Source organism: Delphinus delphis, chromosome 16 (genome assembly GCF_949987515.2).
Source record: "Delphinus delphis chromosome 16, mDelDel1.2, whole genome shotgun sequence".
Taxonomy (NCBI): Eukaryota; Metazoa; Chordata; class Mammalia; order Artiodactyla; family Delphinidae; genus Delphinus; species Delphinus delphis.
Window position 1 is genome coordinate 53,424,267 of NC_082698.1, and position 13,493 is coordinate 53,437,759.

Below are 13,493 nucleotides of genomic sequence, written 5' to 3' on the forward strand. Positions count from 1 at the left end.
CTTCACTTATACATAGCATATATATAAGCATACATAATTGAATATATTTTTACTATTATTATTTTAAACAAACTTATCTGTTAGATCAATTAAGAATAAGAAAAATAAAAATTTTTGTTTTCCCTTCACTTATTCCTTCTCCAGTGCTCTATTTTCTTTATGTAGATCTGAGTTTCTGACTATATCATTTTCCTTCTCTCTGAAGAACTTCTTTTAACATTGATTGCCATGCAGATATACTGGCAACAAAGTCCCTCAATTTATGTTTGTTTGAGAAAGTCTTTATTTCTCCTTCATTTTTGCCAGATACAGAATTCAATGTTGGTGTTTTTTTCCCCCACCACTTTCTTTCTTTCTTTCTTCCTCCCTCCCTCCCTCCCTCCCTCCTTCCTTCCTTCCTTCCTTCCTTCCTTCCTTCCCTTATTTATTCTATTTTTTTGGCTGCACTGTGCAGCATGTGGGATCTTAGTTCCCTGACCAGGGATCGAACCTGCACCCCCTGCAGTGGAAGCACAGAATCTTAACCACTGACCATCAGGGAAGTCCCTCCCCCAACACTTTAAAAATTACACTTAAAAATTACACTCTACTCTCTTCTTGCTTACATGGTTTCTGAGGAAAAGTTGGATGTAATTCTTATCTTCATTCTTCTATAAGTAAGGTGTTTTCTCCCCTGATTTTTCAAGAATTTTTCTTTTTGATTTTCTGCAATTTTAATATGATATACCTAGGTGTAGGGTGTTTTTTGTTCTTGTTGTTTTGTTTTTGCATTTATCCTGCTTGGTGTTCTCTGAGGTTCCTGGTTCTGTGGTTTGGTGTCCGACATTAATTGGGGGAAATTCTCAGTCATTACAGCTTCAAACATTCTTTTGTTTCTCTATTCTCCTTCTGGTATTCCCATTATGCATATGTTACACCTAACTTTTAGTTGTCCCACAGTTCCTGGATATTTTGTTCTACTATTTTCAGTGTGTGTGTGTGTGTGTGTGTGTGTGTGTGTTTGTTTTTGCTTTGCTTTTCAGTTTTGGAAGTTTCTTTCTTTTTTTTGAATTTTATTTCATTTATTTTTTTATACAGCAGGTTCTTATTAGTTATCTATTTTATACATATTAGTGTATATGTCAATCAAAATCTCCCAATTCATCCTACCACCACCACTGCCTCCGCCACTTTCCCCCCTTGGTGTCCATATGTTTGTCTTTACATCTGTGTCTCTATTTCTGCCCTACAGATGGGTTCATCTGTACCATTTTTCTGGGTTCCACATATATACGTTAATATACGATATTTGTTTTTTCTTTCTGACTTACTTCACTCTGCATGACAGTCTCTAGATCCATCCACGTCTCTACAAATGACCCAATTTCGTTCCTTTTTATGGCTGAGTAATATTCCGTTGTATATATGTACCACAACTTCTTTATCCATTCGTCTGTCGATGGGCATTTAGGTTGCTTCCATGACCTGGCTATTGTAAACAGTGCTGCAATGAACATTGGGGTGCATGTGTCTTTTTGAATTATGGTTTTCTTTGGGTATATGCCCAGTAGTGGGATTGCTGGATCATTTGGTAATTCTGTTTTTAGTTTTTTAAGGAACCTCCATACTGTTCTCCATAGTGGCTGTATCAATTTACATTCCCACCAACAGTGCAAGAGGGTTCCCTTTTCTCCACACCCTCTCCAGCATTTGTTGTTTGTAGATTTTCTGATGATGCCCATTCTAACTGGTGTGAGGTGATACCTCATTGTAGTTTTGATTTGCATTTCTCTAATAATTAGTGATTTTGAGCAGCTTTTCATGTGCTTCTTGGCCATCTGTATGTCTTCTTTGGAGAAATGTCTATTTAGGTCTTCTGCCCATTTTTGGATTGGGTTGTTTGTTTTTTTAATATTGAGCTACATGAGCTGTTTATTTATTTTGGAAATTAATCCTTTGTCCATTGATTCGTTTGCAAATATTTTCTCCCATTCTGAGGGTTGTCTTTTCATCTTGTTTGTAGTTTCCTTTGCTTCGCAAAAGCTTTGAAGTTTCATTAGGTCCCATTTGTTTATTTTTGGTTTTATTTCCATTACTCTAGGAGGTGGATCAAAAAAGATCTTGCTGTGATTTATGTCAAAGAGTGTTCTTCCTATGTTTTCCTCTAAGACTTTTATAGTGTCTGGTCTTACATTTAGGTCTCGAATCCATTTTGAGTTTATTTTTGTGTATGGTGTTAGGGAATGTTCTAATTTCATTCTTTTACATGTAGCTGTCCAGTTTGCCCAGCACCACTTATAGTAGAGACTGTCTTTCCTCCATTGTATATCCTTGCCTCCTTTGTCATAGATTAGTTGACTATAGGTGCGTGGGTTTATCTCTGGGCTTTTTTTTTTTTTTTTTTTTTGTGGTATGCGGGCCTCTCACCGTTGTGGCCTCTCCCGTTGTGGAGCACAGGCTCCGGACATGCAGGCTCAGTGGCCATGGCTCATGGGCCCAGCCGCTCCGCGGCATGTGGGATCCTCCCAGACCGGGGCACGAACCCATGTCCCATGCATAAGCAGGCAGACTCTCAACCACTGCGCCACCAGGGAAGCCCTATATCTGGGCTTTCTATCCTGTTCCATTGATCTATAGTTTTGCTTTTGTGCCAGTACCATATTGTCTTGATTACTGTAGCATTGTAGTATAGTCTGAAGTCAGGCAGTCTGATTCCTCCAGCTCCATTTTTTTCCCTCAAGACTGCTTTGGCTATTCAGGGTCTTTTGTGTCTCCATACAAATTTTAAGATTTTTTGTTCGAGTTCTGTAAAAAATGCTACTGGTAATTTGATAGGGATTGCATTGACTCTGTAGATTGCTTTCGGTAGTACAGTCATTTCCACAATATTGATTCTTCCAATCCAAGAACGTGGTATATCTCTCCATCTGTTTGTGTCATCTTTGATTTCTTTCATCAGTGTCTTATAGTTTTCTGAATACAGGTCTTTTACCGCCTTAGGTAGGTTTATTCCTAGGTATTATATTCTTTTTGTTGCAGTGGTGAATGGGATTGTTTCCTTAATTTCTCTTTCTGATCTTTCATTGTTAGTGTATAGGAATGCAACAGATTTCTGTGCATTAATTTTGTATCCTGCAACTTTACCAAATTCATTGATTAGCTCTAGTTTTCTGGAGGCATCTTTAGGATTTTCTATGTATAGTATCATGTCATCTGCAAGCAGTGACATTTTTACTTCTTCTTTTCCAATTTGTATTCCTTTTATTTCTTTTTCTTCTCTGATTGCCATGGCTAGGACTTCCAAAACTATGTTGAATAATAGTGGCGAGAGTGGACATCCTTGTCTTGTTCCTGACCTTAGAGGAAATGCTTTCAGTTTTTCACCATTGAGAGTGATGTCTGCTATGGGTTCGTCGTATATGGCCTTTATAATGTTGAGGTAGGTTCCCTCTATGCCCACTTTCTGGAGAGTTTTCATCATAAATGGGTGTTGAATTTTGTCAAAAGCTTTTTCTGCATCTATTGAGATGATCATATGGTTTTTATTCTTCAATTTGTTAATATGTTGTATCACATTGATTGATTTGCATATATTGAAGAATCCTTGCATCCCTGAGATAAGTCCCACTTGATCATGGTGTATGATCCTTTTAATGTGTTGTTGGATTCTGTTTGCTTGTATTTTGTAGAGGATTTTTGTATGTATATTCATCAGTGATATTGGTCTGTAATTTTCTTTTTTTTTCTTATCTTTGTCTTGTTTTGTTAGCAGGGTGATGGTGGCCTCATAGAATGAGTTTGGGAGTGTTCCTTCCTCTGCAGTTTTTTGGAAGAGTTTGAGAAGGATGGGTGTTGCTCTTCTCTAAATGTTTGATAGAATTCACCTGTGAAGCCATCTGGTCCTGGACTTTTGTTTGTTGGAAGATTTTTAATTACAGTTTCAATTTCCTTACTTGTGATTGGTCTGTTCATATTTTCTGTTTCTTCCTGGTTCAGTCTTGGAAGGTTATACCTTTTTAAGAATTTGTCCATTTCTTCCAGGTTGTCCATTTTATTGGCATAGAGTTGCTTGTAGTAGTCTCTTAGGATGCTTTGTATTTCTGTGGTGTCCATTGAAACTTCTCCTTTTTCATTTCTAATTTTATTGATATGAGTCCTTCCCTCTTTTTCTTGATGAGTCTGGCTAAAGGTTTATCAATTTTGTTTATCTTCTCAAAGAATCAGCTTTTAGTTTTATTGATCTTTGCTGTTGTTTTCTTTGTTTCTATTTCATTTAATTCTGCTGTGATCTTTATGATTTCTTTCCTTCTACTAACTTTGGGTTTTATTTGTTCTTCTTTCTCCAGTTCCTTTAGGTGTAAGTTTAGATTGTTTATTTGAGATTTTTCTTGTTTCTTGAGGTAGGCTTGTATTGCTATAAACTTCCCTCTTAGAAATGCTTTTGCTGAATCCCATAGGTTTTGGATCATTGTGTTTTTGTTGTAGTTTGTCTGTAGGAATTTTTTGATTTCCTCTTTGATTTCTTCAGTGATCTCTTGGTTAATTTAGTAACGTATTGTTTAGCCTCCATGTGTTTGTATTTTTTACGTTTTTTCCCACATAATTGGCTTCTAATCTCATAACGTTGTGGTCAGAAAAGATGCTTGATATGATTTCAATTTTCTTAAATTTACTGAGGCTTGACTTGTGACCCAAGATGTGATCTATCCTGGAGAATGTTCCGTGTGCACTTGAGAAGAAAGTGTAATCTGCTGTTTTTGGATGGAATGTCCTATCAATATCAATTAAATCTCTCTGGTCTATTGTGTCATTTAAAGCTTTTGTTTCCTTATTAATTTTCAGTCTGGATGATCTGTCCATTGGTGTAAGTGAGGTGTTAAAGTCCCCCACTATTATTGTGTTACTGTCTATTTCCTGTTTTATAGCTGTCAGCAGTTGCCTTATGTATTGAGGTGCTCCTATGTTGGGTGCATATATATTTATAGTTGTTGTATCTTCTTCTTGGATTGATCCCTTGATCATTATATAGTGTCCTTGTCTCTTGTAACATTCTTTATTTTAAAGTGTATTTTATCTGATATGAGTATTGCTACTCCAGCTTTCTTTTGATTTCCATTTGCATGGAATATCTTTTTCCATCCCCTCACTTTCAGTCTGTATGTGTTCCTAGGTCTGAAGTGGGTCTCTTGTAGACAGCATATATATGGGTCTTGTTTTTGTATCCATTCAGCCAGCCTGTGTCTTTTGGTTGGAGAATTTAATCCATTCACGTTTAAGGTAATTATCGATATGTATGTTCCTATTACCATTTTCTTAATTGTTACGGGTTTGTTTTTGTAGGTCCTTTTCTTCTCTTGTGTTTCCCACTTAGAGAAGTTCATTTAGCATTTGTTGTAGAGCTGATTTGGTGGTGCTGAATTCTCTTAGCTTTTGCTTGTCTGTAAAGCTTTTGATTTCTCTGTCAAATCTGAATGAGATCCTTGCCGGGTAGAGTAATCTTGGTTGTAGGTTCTTCCCTTTCATCACTTTAAATATATCGTGCCACTCCCTTCTGGCTTGTAGAGTTTCTGCTGAGAAATCAGATATTAACCTTATGGGAGTTCCCTTGTATATTTTTTGTCATTTTTCCCTCGTTGCTTTCAATAATTTTTCTTTGTCTTTAATTTTTGTCAATTTGATTACTATGGGTCTCGGTGTGTTTCTCCTTGGGTTTATCCTGTCTGGGACACTCTGCACTTCCTGGACTTGGGTGGCTATTTCCTTTCCAATGTTAGGGAAGTTTTTGACTATAATCTCTTCAAATATTTTCTCGGGTCCTTTCTCTCTCTCTTCTCCTTCTGGGACCCCTGTAATGCGAATGTTGTTGGGTTTAATGTTGTCCCAGAGGTCTCTTAGGCTGTCTTCATTTCTTTTCATTCTTTTTTCTTTATTCTGTTCCACAGCAGTGAATTCCACCATTCTGTCTTCCAGGTCACTCATCTGTTCTTCTGCCTCAATTATTCTGCTATTGATTCCTTCTAGTGTATTTTTCATTTCAGTTATTGTATTGTTCATCTCTGTTTGTTCTTTAATTCTTCTAGGTCTTTGTTAAACATTTCCTGCGTCTTCTCGATCTTTGCCTCCATTCTTCTTCTGAGGTCTTGGATCCTCTTCACTATCATTATTCTGAATTCTTTTTCTGGAAGGTTGCCTATCTCCACTTAATTTAGTTGTTTTTATGGGGTTTTATCTTGTTCCTTCATCTGGTACAAAGTCCTCTGCCTTTTCATTTTGTCTGTCTTTCTGTGAATGTGGTTTTCCTTCCACAGGCCGCAGAATTGTAGTTCTTCTTGCTTCTGCTGTCTGCCTTCTGGTGGTTGAGGCTCTTCAGTTTTGGAAGTTTCTATTGAGATATCCTCAAGCACAGAGGTTCTTTTCTCAGCTGTGTCCAGTCTATTTGAAAGCTCATCAAAGGCATTCTTCGTTTCCGTTCCAGTGTTTTTTATCTCTAGCTTTTCTTTTTTATTCTTTCTTAGAATATCCATCTCTCTGCTTACATTGTCTATCTGTTGTTTCATGCTGTCTACTTTATCCATAAGAGCCCTTAGCATAGTAATCATAGTTATTTTAAATTCCCGATATGATAATTCCAGTCATCCCTGCCATATCTGAGTCTGGTTCTGAGGCTCATTTTTGTCTCTTCAAACTATGATTTTTGTCTTTTAGTATGCTTTGTAATTTTCTTTTTTTGATTGCAGGGCATGGTATACTGGGGGAAAGGAATTGCTGTTTAGCAATTTAGTAATGTGGGGGTGGGGTAGAGGGCGTGTTATTAGTCCTGTGATTAAGTCTGAGTCTTTTACTGAGCCTGTGTACCTGGACTGTGAACTTCTCAAGTGCTTCTTAGTATCCCATCCCCGCATAGGTGGGACAGGTTGGCTAGAGTGGGCTGTAGTTAGGGATTTCCCTTCTCCTACATGGAAGGCTAGAGTCTGCTGGAGTAGGGTATTTCTTTTCCCCCATGCCAGCTAGGCTCTGGTTAGATAGCTCTGGCATAGTTCAAAATGGTTGCTTTTCCCCTCCCCCTACCAGAAGCATGAGGGGATTTTTCTCCAATACTTACTGTGAGAACCTGGTCAAGTTTCTGGAGGTAAAACTCACAAAGGTGTGGGGACTCCCTATGACTTAGTCCCCTGGAGTTTTTGACTCGAAGACTTGTCCACACTGCGCCTCCAGCAATTCATCAGTTACAGTTTAGGTATTCCTGTCCTAGAATTGGTGCCCACAGAGGTTTCTACACATGGATTTGTGCTTCAGTAAGTTGTAATTCTCTGTATTGGCCTGTTGGACTCTCCACTTTTGGGGCCAGCAGTTTTCCCTGTTGCCTCATGTCTTTTAAAGATCTAAGAAGAGTTGTTGATTTTCTAGTTTTTTACTTGTTAGGATAGAGTATTAACTTCCAAGCTCTTTACCTGGGGGGACTGGAAACTGGAATTCTGTTAACCTTTTATTGATTTGTAGGAACTGGTATTTGAAAAACCATCCTTTTGTGGTTTGAATTGCAAGTGTTTTTTCCCCGTTGTTTATTGGCCTTTTGACTTTTCTTATGGCTGTTTTTGCCATCCAAGGTCTATTATTTATTGAGGAACAGGCTCTATACTGGGTGCTGAGGAAACCAGGATGAACAAGATCAACAATTCCCTGCTTTCCTGGAATGTCCAGTCCATTGATCCAAGGAGGGCTGGTTCTGTAACAACAGCATAGAGATCTGGGCTATAGGTTTGACCTGATGAACGAATTATATGAACTATACAGGGCTTGTAGCTACCAAATCTAGAATAGCCCATAGATGACACAGATGAAGAAATAGGCCTAGAGAAGGAAGAGACCAGCACAAGGTTTCCTAGCAAATTGGTGTCCCAGCTCTGGAGGCTTAGTTCAGAGCTCTTTTCTCTCCATCAAAAAGCTGCTCCTGACCAGTTCAGGTCCTATAACATCATCTCCCCAGAATTCTGTTTTCCCCCATAAAGTGAGGGGTAGGATCAAGATTTTAACTGACTCAGTCTGTACTGAGGGAGCATTTGGAGTAGGAAATGGAACCAGAATGTCTTGCTGGACGTAGAGAGTAGTTCGAGGCATCATCTGCTAGGAGGAAGCTTGTAAGGAGCTGCCCTATGGACTGAGCCAGAGAGGCATTTCCAGGGACTTGGCCTCTCCCACTGGCCACACCGCAACCACTCCCATTCTAACTAGGCTGGACCAGCCCTGAGCAAGTACTTCTGTAATGAGAAACTTCTCTCATCAGCTCTTCGGTTACTGTGAAGCAACAAAGATAGGATAAGTGCTTATTTCTTTATTCTTTTCCAGGTTTTAGTATCATCCAATGATTTTTTTATTTTTTAAGGATCATTATGAACCTATGGATATCTGATGTGTTTTAGTCCATTTTAACTAAAGATGCTCATATTGTCCCATCTTTAGCAAGAAAGGACCTTTTCAAGGTGGATCCTGGGTCCTTTCTTTCTACAGGCCTTCAGTAGTGTTTGGGAGCTTGCTTGACAACCGATATGACAAGATGTTCCAGGCTCATCTTGTACATTCGCTGCCCTAAGCTTGTAATCAGCCATTTCTCCGAGATTGGATGTTAGAAGACCACAGTCTGGGCTCATCTGCCTCTTGGGAGAGTTTCTTCTTGTGTCCTGGCTGAACAACATGGAAATTAGGGCATGGGTGTCTCTTGCCTAGCTCTAAAACAGATACTCTATTCAAGCCTTAGATATAAAAGGGGAAAACTCCTTGTACTTCTCTAAGATATCACAGTTGTTTCTCAATTTAAGGCAGTGGTTTTCCACCTTGCCTACATACTAGAACCCCCTAGGGAGCTTTAAAAAAATACTGGATCCATCCTGGATGCATGCCCAGAGATTCTGGTTTAACTGGACTAGGATCTGGCCTGGGCAATAGAATTTGTAAAAGTGCGAAGCAGCCAGATGGTGTGGAACCCTGGCTGCACGTTGTTTATCATGCCATATGTGTTGCTACACTTTACTACCTTGTGTATGGAGTTTTAAAGGTTACTGTTGTGCAGTCTTAAAAATCTATATGAATTGTATCCTACTGAGTATGCCACTGGGAGCTTGTTTTTACCTAGCATTGCTTTGATGCATCCCAGTTGATACTTACACCTCGGTTCATTCATCGTAACTATTATAGCTGGTTAAAACCTTACTTCTACACCATCATTTTCTGCTCTCTTTTACTGCAAAATTCATGTGCAGTTAGTGGTTCAGGTCAAAAACCTTGGAGTCATCCTTGACTCCTCTTTTTTTAATGTCCCAAATCCATTCATTTGGAAATCCCCTTAGCTCTGTCTTCAAATATATCTGACAATTTCTCATCACCTCCACTGCTACCACTGGGTTCCAGCCATCATAATCTTTTGCCTGGATTATTGCAGTAGCATCCTAAGTGGTCTCCCTGGTTGATCTCCTATAATTGATTGTCTCAAAGCAGTCAGGATAATATAAATCAGATCATTCCTCTTCTCAAAACCCTCCAATGGATTCCCATCTCTCTCAGTAAAATCAAGTTTTACCTGGGCCTGCCAGAACATGGCATGCATTTCTACCATCTCACCACCTTCTGATCTTGTTACTGAGTCCAAGATCGTACCGCTCACCGCCACATGTCAGGCCACTAAGTCGAGAGAGGAGTTGTTGGGGCAAGGAATAGCAACTTTATTCAGAAAGTCAGCAGACCAAAAAGATGGTGGACTAGTGTCCCAAAGAACCATCTTACCTGTTAGAATTTGGGCTTCTTTTATACTAAAAGGGGAGGCAGGTAGCTGGTTGTTGCATACTTCTTGATGCAGGAATCCTTTGTTCTTGCAGCTGTCCACAGAGGTCTGGTTACACTGTTCCTATAAATTTCCAACAAGATAATTGCTATTTTCTATTCTGCAACTTTTTTTCTTAATTTTTTTAAATTTTTGGCTGCATTGGGTCTTTTTTGCTACGCGTGGGCTTTCTCTAGTTGTGGCAAGCAGGAGCTACTCTTCGTTGCGGTGCGCAGGCTTCTCATTGCAGTGGCTTCTCTTGTTGCAGAGCATGGGCTCTAGGCGCACGGGCTTCAGTAGTTGTGGCACATGGGCTCAGTAGTTGTGGCTTGCGGGTTCTAGAGCACAGGCTCAGTAGTTGTGGTGCACGGGCTTAGTTGCTCCGCAGCACGTGGGATCTTCCTGGACCAGGACTCGAACCCGTGTCCCCTGCATTGGCAGGCGCATTCTTAACCACTGCGCCACCAGGGAAGTCATATTCTGCAACTTTTTGAAGGTCAAAGCCTTAAGAATGGGCTATCCTGTATACTTCAGACTATAGGCAACATTCTTTTACAAAGGTGCAGAGCCAGCATGACTAAGCACAGGCCACAGAGCACAAGAGTTAGCACTAAAGGAATAGATCCAGTATGGAGTCAGCCTTGTTCTTCTGTTACAGTCTCATCTACCTCTGCTCCTCACTCGTGTTGCCGTAGCCACATTCGCTTTCTTTTTGTTCCTTGAACATAATCCCATCCCCACCTCTGGACCTTTGGATTTGCTGTTTCCTCATTGATCTGAAAAGGGTACTGCTTTTGAGAAATCAGTGTATTGGGGAAAGGAACACAGAATCAGGAAAACAAAACAGACCCGCCTCTCACCTGTTTTCCCCATGCCGATTCACTGTTCCTCTGGTTACCTCTTGGTTCAGGGGCTTGATCCTATCTGAAATGACCTCTTTACACTGGCCACCTACCCAAATCTTCTCCACCTTGAAGGTTCAGTTCCAGCCCGGGCTCCCTCTACATCCATGTCCATACCATCCCTGAGCCTTGCCATCCAAACACTATTTTCCAAAACTCATCAGAGATTACCAGGGGCAGCCTGGTTCTGGGTAAGTTCTCTTTAAGTTGTGAGTGCTGGTCTTCTAGACTTGATGCTAAATTCTTTTAAGATGGTTCTCAACTTTGGTTGCATATTGGAATCACCCAGGAGGTTTAAGAAATGTTGTTGCCTGAGTCCCATCCCTGAGATTCTGATTTAATGGGCCCGGGTGTGTGGCCGGGACATCAGAATTTTTTAAAACCCCCTCAGGTGATTCTACTGTGCATCCATTTTGAGAACCATCAGCTTTCCTACAAGGACTGTCTCGTGTATTCTCTTGGTAGTTTGAATTATTATGGATTCTCGATTAGTTTATAAAATAAAGAAAAGAGAACCTGCTAATGCTTGTCAAAGGCTAATCACAGCGATCAGTCCCCCCACCTGCTTTCTGTAATTTTCCACTACTCTGACTCTGCTCAAGCCCCCGCTTGTCTCCCCTCCCACTTCTTCATTTTCCCTTTAAAATTCCAGTCACCTTTGTACAGAGCCTGCCTGAATTCAGTTCTATACTGAGGGCTCTCCCCTAACTACAGGAGTTACCAAGTAAAATCTGTCTACACTGCCTTTAACTAGTGTTTGGCTTTTCTTTAACCATCTCCATTTAACAAGATCCTTAGGTGATTTGCATGTATATGAAAGTTGGAGAAGCACTGTTTCATAATATTTATCATTCCCTAAATGACTTCTAATAAACAGCCCTCAACTATAGACAGGAATTATTATGCCCATTCTACCATTGAGAGATTAGGGTCAGAGCTTTGCTCAAAGTCACACAGTTAAACTAGAACTTGAACCCACTACAGAACTCAGTCTGGTGTTCTTTCCATAATGCCATGCTAATTGGAGAGAGAAGACACAATGCACATAAAGACCCAGGAGTAAAACAGCTGGTGAAGGAGATCACAGTAAGGTTCCTCTCTAAACATCCATTGCAGCAGTGTCCTTGCAGGCTCTGCTCTTCTTTGGTTGCAGGAGAACTGTTTCAGAATCAAGTGTCTTCCAGGCACCAAAGAATTCTCATCTGGGGGCTTACCTGTTGGCTCCGTGGTTAAGAATCTGCCTGCTAATGCAGGGGACATGGGTTCAAGCCCTGGTCCAGGAAGATCCCACATGCCGCAGAGCAACTAAGCCCGTGCGCCACAACTACTGAGCCTGCACTCTAGAGCCCCCGTGTCACAACTACTGAGGCTGCGTGCCTAAAGCCCGTGCTCTGCAACAAGAGAAGCCACTGCAGTGAGAAGCCCACGCTCTGCAACGAAGAGTAGCCCCTGCTCGCCACAACTAGAGAAAACCCGTGTGCAGCAACAAAGACCAAACACAGCCAAAAAATAAATTAATTAATTGATTAAAAAGAATTCTCATCTGGGTTATCCTATCAATAGCTGGAGTCCCAGAGATCACAGCTACTGGGGGCTGAGTCACTGTATTGACCCTCTTCAAGTACTAAAGAGCACTGCCTCAACGTCTGCAGGAGCCCAGCACTTCAGGGGCCCCTGCACATACCACATAGCCGCCACCACATGAAGTCAGACCCAGTCCTGGTCTTAGTCCTGAACTAGCTGCCCCTACTTACTGTACACTCAGTGTCGACACGCCTGCCTTCCCAGCTTTACCTCCAACCTCAGTCTTCATCCTTGCTTTCCTGGATAAACACTGACTCCCCTCCTCCTGGCTGCTTTGGTTCCTTGGGTAAATACAATAGTTTCCCCTTATCTGTGGTTTTGCTTTCCACCCTTTCAATTTCCCACAGTCAACTGCCCTCTGAAAACATTACATGGCAAATTTCAGAAAAAAACAATTTATAAGTTTTAAATCACACACCATTCTGAGTAGCATGATAAAATCTCGTGCTGTCCCACTCTGTCCTGCCTGGGATCCCCAGCCATCAACATCGTCTGCTGCTGACATCCAACCACTGACATTGTCATGGCTCAGTAATCCAGGATCACCTGAAGCAGACAATCCTCCCTCTGACTTAGCGTCAGAAGGTCAGTAGTAGTCTAACCCTACATCACAATGCCTACATCATTCACCTCGCTTCATCTCAGCACATAATCATCTCACGTCATCACAAGAAGGAGAAGTATGATAGATGTTTTGAAAGAGACCACAGTCACATAACTTTTATCACAGTATAGTATTATAATTCTATTTTATTATTAACTATTGTTAATCTCTTATTGTGTCTAATTTATAAATTAAAATAATAGGTACGTATGTATAGGAAAAAACACAGTATGCATAGTGTTCAATACCTTCCATGGTTTCAGGCATCCACAGGGAGTCTTGGAACATATACACATGAGGGGACCACTGTACTCCTCTTCTCTGGACTCCCATCCCCGCCTTCCTACTCCTGGGCCAATTCGGTGCCTTGAGCAGACTCCCTAAGGCAGAGCTCCCTTCAGGCTCTTGCTGACCTCATACTTACTCACATGACAAAATTTCAAAGATAACAAACCAATGAACTAAGTTACATTTCATCTTCTCTGTCCTTTTTCCTCCTCAGTCACCAAATTAGGCTAGAAAACCATCAACAGGAAAGCAGCTACCAGTTTTAAATGCCAAGTCATTCCTCTAGGAAAGTCAGTAAAATCACTACCATGAATGACAGGAT